Source organism: Bubalus bubalis, chromosome 18 (genome assembly GCF_019923935.1).
Source record: "Bubalus bubalis isolate 160015118507 breed Murrah chromosome 18, NDDB_SH_1, whole genome shotgun sequence".
Lineage (NCBI taxonomy): Eukaryota > Metazoa > Chordata > Mammalia > Artiodactyla > Bovidae > Bubalus > Bubalus bubalis.
The window spans coordinates 35,338,623-35,351,289 of record NC_059174.1 but is presented as its reverse complement, the minus strand read 5'-3'; the positions used below and the strand labels follow the sequence as shown (position 1 = coordinate 35,351,289).

Genomic DNA, 12,667 nt, shown 5'->3' with positions numbered 1-12,667 from the left:
CATCTTTGATCTTTAGCCATTGTCACTTCCACCTACCCCACCTTGATTCTTGTGGGTGGCCCAGCTGGCCATCAGCTCAGCCTCAGTCCAAACCCTGCCCCTTCCTCTCTCATCCTTCGCTCCCCACACCTCCATCTGTGACTGCAGGGGAGGCAGAGGTGACTAAGCCAGGAGTCAAGACAGGGGCTTGACTGGGCCCCACAGGCCTCCATCCTGAACTTTACTGGCCACATTGGCAGAGGATGGTGAAGGGTGTCAGGAAATTGCCCTCAGACCCCAGCTCTTGGCCCCTACCTGGCCAGGCAGCATGACCCCTGTAACTGGAGCTCCCCACTCCAACCCCACAGCAATGCCCCAGTACCAAGTGCCCAAGGAGTGTGTACTGGCCTCTGATCACTGGATTGAGGTGGTCCTGGCAGGAAGACAGGCCTCCGGGAGCAGGGGGACTGGGTTTACCCTCCCCACAGGTACAGCCACCCGAGGGATGGCACACACGCTGGCACTGTCTGGACACTGCCTGCGCCACCCCTACCCCACCCTGCCCCATGACCTCAGGGGCATTCAGATCTTAGGCCAGTTCAGCCACATGGTCTCCTCCTGCCGCTTTCTCATTCTGGTCTCTCTTCACACCTTCATGCTGAGCAGCCCCCACTCTCTCGCAGTGGCCGCCAAGCTGGCCGGCAGAATCCTCACTTGGGCAGAACCCCAGCATCTGCTGCGGAGTCTGAGCGCCTCCTGACGGCACATTTCAGATGCTGTGGTCCAGCCGTTAGAGGAGTCCTCACTCCGCCTAAACCCTCTCCGTCCACTGCAGACTCAGGGCCCACACATGCAACCAGTATCGCCATCACTGTTTATTTCACCTGACTGACTTGCTGGCCCTTCCTCTGGCTTATACGTCCTTTTCCATGTCTGGGCAACTTTGCAACTAACAAACAAAATATCTAGGACCTAACTCCAGTATTTCCATCCATGGTGGTAGAGAAACAGACAAAATGATTCTCACTGGAACCCTGACGCTAAAATCTGTGCCCGGAGCCCTGTATTTCCTAGCCTGTGGAGCAACCCTAGTTTCTAACACTAACGCCAGCCCTTGTGGGGCATTTGTGTGTATGGCTCTGTGCTGTGAGCCTTCTCTGGGGGCCTTCACAGCACTCAGTTCGCAGCCCTCAGGGGACAGGCAGGGCAGTCAGAGAGCCCTACTTCTCGCACAGGGTTAGCCAGGCCACAACGCTTCCCTGAGTGGCTGATAACCTCAGTGTCTCTTCCATCGAGGGAGTGAGGACTTGCAGGGATGGAACTGGAGGGTCCTTCAGCCTCCAGGGGAGGGTCACCAGCACAGTAAACCACAGCTACTGGAGCCTGGGCTCCAAGCCAGACACTGCAACAGGACTTCGAGAGGCCTTTACCCTCCAGACCCCTTGATCCAGTGTTACTGAGCAACTATGCCAATCCCCACTTCAGAGATGCCCCCTGCTGTCCTGCCCAGACCAGTGCTCCTGCCGTCTCCCAGCACCTCACTTCAGACGCAAATGCCCCCACAACACACACCCAGTATGGGACCCCAGGGACCCACACAGCCTACCCTGGCCACAGGCCACGTCCTGCTGGCAGAGGCATCCCCCTTCCTGGGGGCTTGACGTCCACGTCACAGCCTCCTGTGTGGCGGCCCCAGCATTCCAGACCTCAGGGGCCTCCATGAGACCCTGCCCCTCTGAGCCCAGGGCTCCACCCTGTGGCAAAATCATTCTCTGCAGGGCCAAAATGAGCCCTCGAGGGACTCCTCAAAGAAAAGGGTGAAACAGAAAGGCTCTTCAGAGCAGCTCAGGAATCTGCTGGGTGACTGAGGATAAAAGGCGGCTGCAAACTTGCTGGTGGAATGTGGCACCTGCTCGAATCTCACCCTCAAGCCTGCTGGGAAGACAGCTAGAGACAGGTCAGCGCTGTCACTGAGGGTCCCTCCCCCACCTCCCCGCTGGCAGGGCCACAGGAGAACCGACACAGCCTGCAGAGCCCTGCAGTCAGCATTCTGTCAGAAGGGCCACAACAGAGCTCTTGAAAAAGAAGTCCAACATCACAACTGCACCCACTCATCCAACTCTTTATAACTACGCGCCCGCCCCCCACCACCCCGGCAGGTCCATCCAGGAGTTCTCCACCACGAAAGCTGGCAGATTTGACTGTGGCCACTGAGAGTTGGGAAAATGCTCCCACTAAGTTGCTCCCATGAACGGTGGTTGGCATTTTATGGTACGTTTCCCATTTTTAGTTTGTGAGCTATTAGCATCCAACTCCATCCAGCTGAGTGGCTACTAGGAGTCACTATTAGGACTAGGCGTCCCGGCGTGTTGGGACTGCGTCCTTGCCCTCCTGGAGTTCTCAGCCCAGGAGAAACAGAGCCATGGTTGAGTTCTTTATGTGCACGATGTACCAGGCACTGGTACAGAGAAATAGGACACGGCCTCTTCCCAAGGACAGGCCAGGCACACCAAATGCCTGGGTCCTGGTCATGACCTTGGCTCGCTCACCACTGAAATGATTTATTCAACAATAAACTGACTGCATCGGAGCCACCCCAGGTTCACCCACCCAGATCTTAGTGAGTGCATCAGTCATTGTTGCCTAAGCTTTGCTCCTCACCCCAAAATTTCAAAATCCATCCTTCCTTTCCCAGATATTTTAAAAAAATCTTTCCCCCCATTTTTACAGACGTTTCCTCTGCCTCTCTTACTTTTATAAATTCACAAATAATCAATACTCATGAGTTGACATGCTTTGTCCTAAACGTAGCTGAACCTATGTAATTGATTGCTTTCCCTCTTCACCTTGGATTCCAGGGAGTTCAGGATTAAATTTAGAGGTTGATCACAGAAGGTTAGTCACTATAGTTAGAAATTTTGTATTCTCTTTTCTGACTGGGTTTTAATTTCCCATTTCTATTTTAATAACTTCACTGTCATATCTTTTGTTATAAGCCTCTAAAACCCTTTTTTGATAAGAGGCGGAGAATGAACAAAGTCAATTTTTAAAAGGCATATACCCTCCAGGTATTCTTTCAAGAGGTTATTGATCATTTAAATTATCCTTTTCTGAGGAAGATGGCTTTAATTTATACCTATAAGGAGCATTCTCTGTACTTCCAGCATGCTGTCTCAGATGTGAATTTTACAAATTGATGAGGACAGTTCTCATTGCCTACATTCTATTTTCCCTAAATGCCTTTAGTAACCTGTGTGTGAATCAATGCGTCCGGCCAAGCTCCATTTATGATTAAGCATTAATTATAATATGCCTGGCCCTCTACCTCAAAGGTTAATCTCAAGCCAAAATGTGTGTCCCCTTTCCTCTTTTCCTGACCAAGCCTCTGCCTCCTATCTGGCCCCCATACCCCATCCTCATTGGGAAGTAATTGGAAGACCCTGTTAATGAACAAACAGCCTGGAACACTGGAGCACCCATCTGATTTTAGAAGATTTCCCGCAGGCGAACGTTAAATCCTGTCTCTACCACCACCCTCCCCCCCGCCAACTACCCCGTGCTCTGCTGTGCTGCTTTGAGCGACTTTCATGCCTAACAGCTGATTCTGTTCAGCAAAATGTTTGTAAATGTCGGTGGCCATGTCTCCTCCACGCTCCCGCCCCCTGAAACTGTGTTTTCTGAGGCTTTTGTGTCTCCTAATGGCGCCTGGAACATTTTGAACATGATAAGGAACTCAAATAAAATGAACAATACGCGTTCCCAACCAGCTAGAGCTTTTGATGAGGCCCTTAATGAAAACACTGAGCCACATCAACGTGTGATAAAGGCAAACATCTGGAAATGCCAGCGGCAGATGTCCGATCCTGCTGAGGCTGATGAATGGGCACCAAGCTCTGTGGGCTCAGCTGGGCCTGCTGCTACCTCAGAGACAGCCGTCCCCCTTCCCAGGACACCATATGGGCTGGAGAGGGCTGAGAATGCTGGCGTGCCCACTCACTAGCCTAAGCCACCCCAGTCGACCACCGACAGGGGATTGTGCCCAGTCTTCAAGGAAGAGGAGGGGCAGGTTAAATGTATCTTCTCTTTCACTTTTCCATTTCACGGAAATATATTTTCTAGATGAAAGTGTTAATTATACCATAGGCACCATCAAATGGCACTAAGTGATAACTAAATGCTCAGGAGGCTGACATGTATAGTGTTCCAAGTGGCTCTGTGATTTATTACCTAATTTAGATAAACAGCAGATAGTGGTATCGTAATAGCCCCCTTTTATTCTGGTTTACGCCTCATTGTCTCTGGGTGTAGAATAAGACATGAATCATCAGACAGGCCTCATGGGAAGAATGGCAGACAGGCTAAGAGCACAGGCTCCAGCATTAGACCCATGGGGCTTGAAACCCCAGTCCCACTGCTGAGCAAGGGCTAAAGCCATGACCACTGAGGGCTTCTGGGATGGGACCAGGGTTAAGTACAGAGTGAGGTGAACCCCTTGGCCCCATGTCCAGCATAAAGCATGGGCTCCACCTGTGTTGGCTATTGTTAAGTCTTGGATTGAGGGCTGAGGGATGACTGGATCTCCACTCTCAGAGGTGAGGGGCACTTGAGCCCCCAAATTGCACACAGTGAGGAGGGGGTATGAACCAGGGGTATTACTATGAAAGGGTAGCCCCTGTGGAGTACCATCCTGTGGCTGAGATGGCATCTCTCCAGGGCCCTGGCCATGTTTACTTACATTTCCGAAAGAGGAAAAGGCCTTTCAGGCTACATGTTTTCCTCCAAGTCACTATTTTCTTCTGAGTGTAGCTTGGCTCCTCCTGATGAAAGAGGAACATAAGGCATCCCAGACAGAATGACTTTGCGCGTCTCCTTTCATGAGGGAGGCAGTCTTGGGAACCACGTGGTCCTGCCATGGGGACAGGAGACACAGGGCAGCCATGAGTCCTAAGGATGTGACCCCAAACCTTTATCAAAACACCTGCCTTGGGGGGAAGTAACCTCGCTGTCTCTACCCATAGTGCCTCAGATGTAGGTGTCCACTAAAAGCTACAAATTCCAGAAATAAGTTAAAAATCAAATCATCAGAAGAGGGAAATCCCATTTTCTAAGAGTTACCAAGTGTCTGGGTAAGAGCCAGGGTCTTTCCCAGCCAGGCCCACAGGCCCTCACAAGTCCGCACACATGTGACCAAGGTCACATTGGTTGCCCCACATCTGGTGTTGCCAAGAACAAGGTCTCCTGCAGAGTGTTCCAAGTCACTGGAGAGGCCCCGCCAAGTACCAGTGCCTTTTCAATTCCAATTCGGGCAGAGAGCTTTCTTGTCTATGCTCTATTCTTGGAAACTGTTTCAGGCTGTCGTGATCCCCCTGATTCTGTACTGGGCTGGGCTGTGCACAGCCTCTGTGGCCAGGAACCTCATGACAGGTGGGCCAGAGACACAGGTGCTCACCTCCTGCTTCTGAGGGACCTAGACTCGTCCAGCAGTCCCACTACTAGAGGTTCCCCCCTGACCCAGAGTCTCCTCGCGCCCCAGCCTTGCACACTCACCCCTGCATCTGCTGAGCTGTGGTCGTGGGTACTCCAGGAGGAAACACGGTAACCAGGCCAGGGATGGCCTGCTGCCCCTCATCCCAGGACTGGCACTCCCTGCAGAGTGAAGCCCCTAGGTGTTCTGAGAGTTCCTCAAGGGCCTCAGCCCATTCAGTCACAGGCATTCTGTAAAAATGGGGATCTTCTCTCCTCCACTTAGGAGGATCCAGTGACGTATCCTTCAGGGTGCTGGCCCAGCCTTGGGGCTGAGGGAAGCCGGGGTGAATGATCCTGCAGACGATCAAACATCAGCAAATCCACTCTAATCCACTTCATTTAAAACTTTTGTTTTCCATAAAGAATTAAGCTAGGAAAGAATTTAATCATACCAAATCCACTTCCAAAATGGTTACAGATTCCATGATCAAGAGTAGTGATTAGGAAAAAAAAAAAGATTTAAAAAACTCAAAAACCCTGGATGTTGAGAACTCCTGTTTGGTACCTAACCGATCAAAGCAGCCTTCCTGACTCCAAGAAGTAGCCTTCCTCTGGGTTAGGAGGAGAAAGACAAATGGAGGGGAGATCAGGACACTTTTCTTTACACAGAAGGCAGTTCTGACCTGCAGCGAATTTGCACTGGTGTCTTCTATGAGCCTGATGACTCAGTGGTAAAGAATCCTCCTGCCAATGCAGAAGTCATGGGTTGGATCCCTGGGTTGGGAAGATCTCCCAGAGAAGGAAATGGCACCCCACTCCAGTATTCTTGCCTGGAAAATCCCACGGACAGAGCCTGACGGGCTACAGTCCACGGTGTCACAGAGTTGGACACGACTGAGTGACTAAACAACAACTGCTCTAAGCTGGTGCTGTTCTGGGTGATCATGGGGAACAAGACAGACGCAGTCCCTGCCTTGATGGGCTTTACCTCCTATTGGAGGAGGAAAGACAATACAGAACTGCATACTGTGTGAAACGGTGATATTCGGGAAAGGAAAGTGGAGCCAGGTAAGGGCATAGAGAGTGATGGAAAGAGTGTTATTTTATATAGGGTGGTAGAGGCTATGTCAAGGAGATGATGTTTGAGCAGGGACCTGAATATAGTGGGCAGGTGTGCTGTGTGGATAGCCCCTGGGACAGAGGCGGTGGTTACAAATCTCATCTCCAGCTTCAAAGAGGCAAGACTAGCTCCTCATCATTCCAGGAACAAAGCCTCCTTACCAGCAAGTCAGCAGAGCTGGTCTCAGTCCCAGTGAGCCATTCTTCCCTTCTCAGCATCTTCCTGGAAGCCTCCTAATTCAGCACAGACTGGCTTCCAGGGGAATGATGTGCCAACTTGGGGGTGAGTCCTGGACTGAGATACCAGCATCTGAAAGGAAAGGCTCTACCCAGCCATTGCCTTTAACACTCAGTTACAGTGCCCACTGGGCTGGGCAACCAGTCAGACCTTGGGAAGGCCACCCACACCTTCCACCACCAGCATGACCATGTCTGCCGAGCTCATGTGAGCCCTGCTCTGCGGGGCTCCCACCACCGGAGCCAGAACACTAAAGCCCAACTGAGATGATTCTGGCCTAAAGCTTGTCCTCTTACTCCTCGTGCTTAGCTGTATCTGACTCTTCGCAACCCTACGGACTGTAGCCCTCCGGGCGGATTCTCCAGAAAAGAATACTGGAGTGGGTTGCCATTTCCTTCTCCAGGAGATCTTCCCAACCCAGGGATCAAACCTTGCATCTCCAGCATCGCCTGCACTGGCAGGTAGGTTCTTTATCACTAGCACCACCCAGGAAATCCTCAGCTTGTACTCAGATGGTGACAAATGTACCCGCCAGGATCAATCCCAGGCTCACAGCCCTTAGCACCTGGATGCAGTCCTCCTCTAAGGCCTGGTATATCTCACACCACCCCCATTTTATGGGGGAGAGACACTGAGGGTGCTGATACGCTCAGGGCTCAGTCAGGAAGGCAGAACCATACAAACACGATGGCATGAGATATTTATTATAGGAGTTAGACCTTACCACCTGTGAGAGCAGCTGGGGAAGCACAGTCCTAAAGAGGAGCTTGATGGATCAGAGGAAAGTCACTAGCCGGCCCCGGTGTGGGTGGGGAGTGTTCTTCCTTGCAGAGGGGTCTAGAAGGCAGGCTTCTGCAGCAAAGGGAGGCTGGGGTAGGAGTCTGCGGAACATTGTTGGCTCTTAGTGGCCACCACCTCTGTGAGCTTGCAGAGAAGGGTCTTGGATCACTCCCTGGTGGTCAGCTGGGCTGGCAGTCGGGAACAAAGTGGGGACCAAAATTTCAACCTAATCTGGAAGTAACAGATCCAATCAGTCCTCACTAATATGATTATGATCTGGCCTATGTGACTCCCAAACCACCAGTTAGCAGAGAAATTCTTTCCCACTCAGAGCTGGTCAGACATTTTCTATGTCCACAAACTCCATGGCTGAGAATTTTATGATCCTCAGGCACAGAAAGGGAAGGGCCAGCCCCATTTACTGGCTGATCTCCCAGCTTTGGTTTTGAACAGGGCAGTGTTCCAGGGGTCTAGGTACCTCTGTCAGGACTGGAAAGATGAGACCATAGCAGGATGAGGCTGCAGGTGTGCACGTAGCCAGTCTGAAAGTCACCCCCATCTACATTCGGGACACATGACTGTGTATACCTATAACGTATGGCACTGAGAAAGTTTCTCTTCCATTTAATTTTTTTTAAAGCTCTCAGAAAGTACTGGTTGGTTCTTCTTATGAGTCTAATCCAACCATCACTGTTGTGTAACTCACTAGACCAGCTTCTGTATCTTGATAAATGTTGATAGAGTCACTCCATTGAATTAGCAGCTGATTATATCTGATTTACCCTATAACAGGGTTAGGTCCATTTCCTGGCATGTAGCAGAAAGGCCTGATGGTCACCAAGCTGATCACGATTGCTTCTTAAATTGCAGTCCAGATGGGTCACGCTAACAGGTCCCCAACTAAGAAGGACACCCAAGGAGACCTGGGCAAGACTTGATAAGAAGCACCATGGCTTTTAGTACCTCCATAGAGCCCTTGACCCTCACCCAGGACCACATCAGCCATGATGCTGACATCTGAGGGTGCCCCCTTCCAGAGACCACTTGCCAAAGGCAGGAGGTGAGACCAGGATGCTCTGTGACAGGATAGATTGAGAAGCTCTCTGGTTTCAGAATCAGATGGACCTGGGTTCAAATCCCAACTCCTCCCTTGCGATCTCAGGCAGCGTGCTTTACCTCTCTGGGCCTCAGTTTCCTCATCTGTAAAATGGTTAACAATAGCAGTTGACCTGCTACGATGTCAGATGGGGAGGTGTGGCAATGTCAGGAACTCAGCCTCAGACCCACAAAGCCGATGGCTTTGCAGTATCACAGGCCTCACCGACCTGCTGCGTTTGTAACAAGGCGCTCCTCTCTGGACGCGGTCATTTCAGAAGTGATGTCGATACCTAGCTGCTGGTCAAGTCCTCTGATCAATAAGGACAGGGAACTGGGCAGTCTGGGCAAGAAGCAGCCGACTGGGCTCTGAGTCATCCAGGAGCCACGGGGACCACCATCCTCCCCCGACAGTGCAGTCAGCTACATCTGGGGGAAGTCTGGGCCTGGAGGGTCCTGGTATGTCAGTGTCCCCAAGATGGAATGGATGGTATTTAGCTCTTCTGACTCTGTGGGACTAGAAGGGGTCCCCTCCACTCCCCCTCCCCTCCATCCCAGGTAGCAGCCATGGTGGGGAGAATTGGGGTCGGAGGGACTCCCCTGTCATCCTGTTTACATACAAACCTGTGGGACCAGGGACCAATACCCATTCAGGAAGCAAGGTGGTGACATATGTGTAGTGCAGCATCAGGCCACCGGGCAGCGGAAGCTGGCCCCTTCCACCTCACCCTCCCCACCTCCACCCTGAACCCAGAGTAGGAGCCCAGCTAGATAGAGAGGCCAGAAGTCCCCACGTGGGGGACGTGAGCCTTACCCTGCAGCCCAGCCAGGCCTGATTTTGAATCCTGAAGTGACTCCCCCCACCCAGCAAACCCCCATCCAGGTAAATGAAAGCGTTAGTTACTCAGTCATGTCCAACTCTTTCTGATCCCATGGACTATATAGCCCGCTAGGCTCCTCTGTCCATGGAATTCTCCAAGCAAGAATACTAGAGTGGGTAGCCATTCTCTCCTCCAGGGGATTTTCCTGACCCAGGGATCAAACCCAGGTCTCCCACACTGGAGGCAGATTCTTTACTATCTGAGCCACCAGGGAAGCCAGAAGGACAGTTTTCTTCCTTCAGTGGTCCAATGAGAGGCCGAGAGCCCAGGCAAATGGGGAGAAGCTTCAAGGCCCGAGGAGGCCTGGAGGATCTGTTCTGTCTGTTCTGAGCCAGAAGCTACAGGCTCGGTGTTTAAAAACATTTGCATCAACAGAGGAACTGTTTATCAAAATTTAAAAAAAGAAATGTAATTAGAGGTTGGCGCACCCTCAGGGCTCCAGGCCATATATGTCAGGGTTCCTTGATCTGGAGCCTGGGGGCGGGGGGGGTGGGAGGAGTACAGGGTGAAAAGAGACCACAGACATGGGCTGCTATCCCGCAAACCCCACTGGGCAGGGCTCCCAGTCAAGGCTGATGAAAGCCGCCGTGGTTGATGGAATGGCATTTCACATGCGTCCACATTTTTCTCTTCTAGGTGGTTTTTCTTTCTAAACTTGGGAATACGGACATTCTATTTTAAGGACATTAATTACTGTCCAATTTTAATGTTTAACTAGTACGAACAAAAAACCCCAACTCTGAACCAAGGAAAGGAAACAAAAGTAAATTTATGGGGTGATTCCGTGTTCACATCCCTCAAGACTGCCTGTGGACATATGTCTAGTGCATTTATTTCTGGTCAAGAAAAGTGAATACCTGGCTTTTTGGTGGTGGTTTCTGGAGAACGAGCTGAGGGCTGGCTGAATCTGCCTCAGAGACGCCAGCTCGGGCCACCTCAGGCCAGGATGCCTCCTCCAGGCTCAAAGAGGTAGTGTGAGGAAGGTAAAAATAGAGAAGGACTCGGCAGCAGCTTTGACACACGTTTTTTTCATCCCAGGGACTGCCACGTAGGGCCCTCCTGTTTCAGCTATTCTAAGGGAAACAAAAAAAATTAAGACTATCTGAGAACTAAATAAAAAGAGTGCTATATCTTAGCTTCCTTTTTTTTTTTTCTTCTGCATTCTTCCGCTTTTTCCCAAGTGCTCTTTTTGGCTCCTCTTTCCTCACCAAGCCAAAAATGGGATAAGTCTCCAAGTCTGTCCTTGACCTCTTTCTTTCCTCCCCCTGCCTTCCTCGAGAATGGTGTTCACAGCTGTGGCTTCAGCTTGGGGTCCACGTGGCCACAGCCCTGCACATTCCAGGCACTGCCTGCCTCTTCGACAATCCCCCTCCCACCATAAGACCCCAACATTCTGCAACCAGATTTGGCATCTCCCTCTGGAGGGTCACACTTGGGGTTCGTTGCTGCCCCCATGTGTCAGTCCCCTTGCCCTTGTCAGTATGCAGGTGGCTAGGTCCCAGCCCCTTCCAAGCTCACCTGGGAGGCAGGGCTGGGAGCTTCCGCAGGAGGTCCTAATACTGAACGCTGGGGGAAATCAGGAGGGCTTCCCTGAGGAGGACACTTTTCAGCTGAGGAGCTATCAACCAAACAAGGCGGGGGGACTTCAGCACGAGGGGACAGAGTGAGGAAAGGCCTGCCCTGAGAGAGACAGGGACCACAGAGGAAAGTCCTCCTCCACAAGCAGAGGAGGAGACTAGCAGAGAATTTGGGAGAGGACGGTGGGCTCAGGGCAGGGATTTTATTCTGGGGGCAATGAAAGTGTGTTAAGCCTGGAAGGTGCTCAGGTTTGCATGCAGAAAGATCACTTTGGTTTCTGGGTGAGAACAGATGGTGGGGGGCCAGGCTGAAGGAGCAGGTAAGATAAACTGAGCTTGGCCAGCATGTCCCCTCAACCCCTCCCTGGCCCCACGACTAGAGCTCTATCTGGCTCCTGCTGGTTCTATCCTTCCGAGCCTCACCAGCTGTCTGTCCAAGGCAACAGCCCCATCCACACTCTGGTGCTAAGTTCCCCAGGGACAGAGGATGAGGGCATCAGAGAAGGGAGGGTGGAGGCTACAAGGCTTCCCGGACCCCTGGGGTATTTGTCCCTGGACTGCACATGCCTCTGTGGCATTAGGGAGTCCTGGGTGGGGGGTCAAAATCTGATCCAGGAGGGGGCCATAGATAAGTCCTCCCCACAGAGTCTGGGCTCTGCCACTTTGACTTGGACAAGTCACTTACCCTCCTCAAGCCTCTGTTTCCCTCTCCAAGTATGGGAACAATAATACCCAACCTTCCCAGGCTGTTCAGAGAATTAAACAAGTGGTTCTGCATGGAATATCCTCAAAACAGTTTCTGGCACACGGTGGGTGCCCCTAAACATGGGTGATGGTGATGGTGTGGTCTCAGCCAGTTGCAGGCAGTAGGCACTGCCACTACACACGGGAGTTCACATGGGTCCTTTCACCTTTAAGGCAGCCTAATCAATGCACTAATTCAAACAGTGGGGAGTTTTCTCACAGCTCCTGCTGTGCCACCTGGAATGTACAGAGGGAACTGAACCTTCTGGAACTTCTGGAACTGAACCTGGCCAGAAACCATTTTATTATTTCAACCAAGGTTGAAAGTGTGTTAAGCTTGGAAGGTGCTCAGGTTTGCATGCAGACATCCCTGGGTGCCTCTCAGGGACTGGGCTCAGTGCTTGCTGCTTTGGGGGCTCTGGGCTGCCAGCACAAAGCCCAGTGGGGGTGCGACTGAAGGGAGGGGCTTGAGAGCTGCACTGCTGAACCTTAGAGGCTGGGTGCCAGGTAGACCAGTTGGGGAGGGTGTTCCAGATACAGGGAACAGCATGTGCAAAGGCACAGAGGTGTGAAAGAGCATGGCATGTTCCAGGAAAGAGGAAAGCCACAGGTTGAGGCCATCTGAATGAATCATGGCAGAAGCGAGGCTGTGGAGGGCAGGGCCCCCAAATCAGGCAAGGGAGGTGGATTTTCTGAGTGTGGAGGGAGATTTGAGGCACTGGCCAAGGGCAGGAGGAACTCAGACTGCTTGTGGTGGGGATCACGGGCTTGGACTTGGAGCAAGAAGG

General features: G+C 51.8%; 1 long non-coding RNA gene across 2 annotated transcripts in view; it reads right to left on the bottom strand.

The window, feature by feature from the left end:
* Nucleotides 1-12,667, bottom strand: part of LOC102404702 — a 43,086-nt gene that overhangs the window by 10,497 nt on the left and 19,922 nt on the right. The window contains exons 5-8 of one of the 2 annotated variants that reach the window (XR_006546356.2): nucleotides 10,416-10,631; nucleotides 7,527-7,813; nucleotides 5,527-5,799; nucleotides 4,715-4,885 (exon numbers count right to left, since the gene is read on the bottom strand). This is a non-coding gene — a long non-coding RNA (uncharacterized LOC102404702). The remainder of the gene's footprint in view (nucleotides 1-4,714; nucleotides 4,886-5,526; nucleotides 5,800-7,526; nucleotides 7,814-10,415; nucleotides 10,632-12,667) is intronic. The other variant, XR_006546357.2, reaches the window with a different exon arrangement.